We start from the raw sequence: 1,351 nt of genomic DNA on the forward strand, positions 1-1,351 counted from the left end.
CTCCTGCCTCGGGGTCCCTCACACCCACGTGCTGAACTGGGGGGTCGGGGATTAAATAGCCATTTGCAATTGGTTTCCAAGGATTTGAAAGATGCCTGAAACGAGAGGTGGTGTATAAAAGGAATGCGGTAATGATCCTGACCAAAGAATAATCCTTTTTTAAAAAAGCATTCAAGAAAGATTATATATAATAGAATATATTAAATTCTGTACATGATCAAATAATGTAAACATAATTAATTAACTTGTAAGAATGTCTTTAGAGACTGTGCCTGCTGTGTGCCCCGGGTGAAGATGAGCGGTGGCACATGGGGCTCTTCTGTCACGCCCTGCCACAGCCATGTGGGTCAGGAGAGCAGCAGGAGGTGCCCAGCCACGGGTCCCCCTGCCCTGACTCGGGGCAGCCGTGCCGTCCCTGTTGCTGGCTGGGACCCAGCGCCTGCTCTGTGGCAGAGGAGCTGTGCTGGGGCAAGCAGGGACAGCGGGGCTGGGAAAATGTGCTGGTTCAGTGCACTGCCAGTGCTGCACCCAGGGGCTGGGGGTCAGAGAGAGCCTGTGGTGCCCAGGAGGAAGAATGGCTGAGCAGAGACCCCACAGGACAGAGCAGCAGCTCAACCACCTCCTCCCAGCCCCTCCATCATCTCCAGACCAGCTGCTCCTGCTGCCCACCAGCCTGACCCCTCCAAAACCCTGCTGCTCCTGGCAGCTGTGTGGGATGGCTGGAACATCCCTGGCCCACTCCTGCCCCACAGAGCAGTGGGGTCAGTTTGGGGTCCTGACACACAGCAGGACCACGTGTGAATCGTGGTCCCCATTGCCATGGAGCCCCAGCCCCTGGCAGGTGGGTGCACCCCTCTTGCTGACAGCTCTCCTGGCACCCCAGGGGTGGGCAGTGAGCCCACTGGGACAGGCATGGTGCCACTGACCCCCCACAGCCCTGGCTGGGAGCCCTGTGGCCCCTCCCTGAGCAATGTGGGTCACCCATGCTTGGGGCAGGATGGACCCCACACTGCATCCAGAGGCCTGACCACCACATCTCCTCCCTCCTCACACGCACACAGCCCCTCCTCGAGGATGACCCACATCACAGCCCCCCAGCTCTCATCCACCATCCAACACCCAGACCCGTGGCCAAGCCAAGACGAGCCGTGTGATGGGACACTGCCACCAGCGTTGCCCACGGCCTCTCTCTCCTCTCCTCTCCCTAAGCTCAACCCTTTCTTGCTTCCAATGCAAAAACTCAATGGCAAAAGAGTGCATGAAATCAAATAAATCCACCCCCCTCCCCGACCCTGCGAGCCGCCCCTGAGCCCCCAGCACGGGGGACCCTCACTCCCAGCAGGACACCCCT

The sequence above is a fragment of the Corvus brachyrhynchos genome, unplaced genomic scaffold (assembly GCF_000691975.1).
Source record: "Corvus brachyrhynchos isolate BGI_N302 unplaced genomic scaffold, ASM69197v1 scaffold454, whole genome shotgun sequence".
In the NCBI taxonomy this organism is placed as follows: Eukaryota; Metazoa; Chordata; class Aves; order Passeriformes; family Corvidae; genus Corvus; species Corvus brachyrhynchos.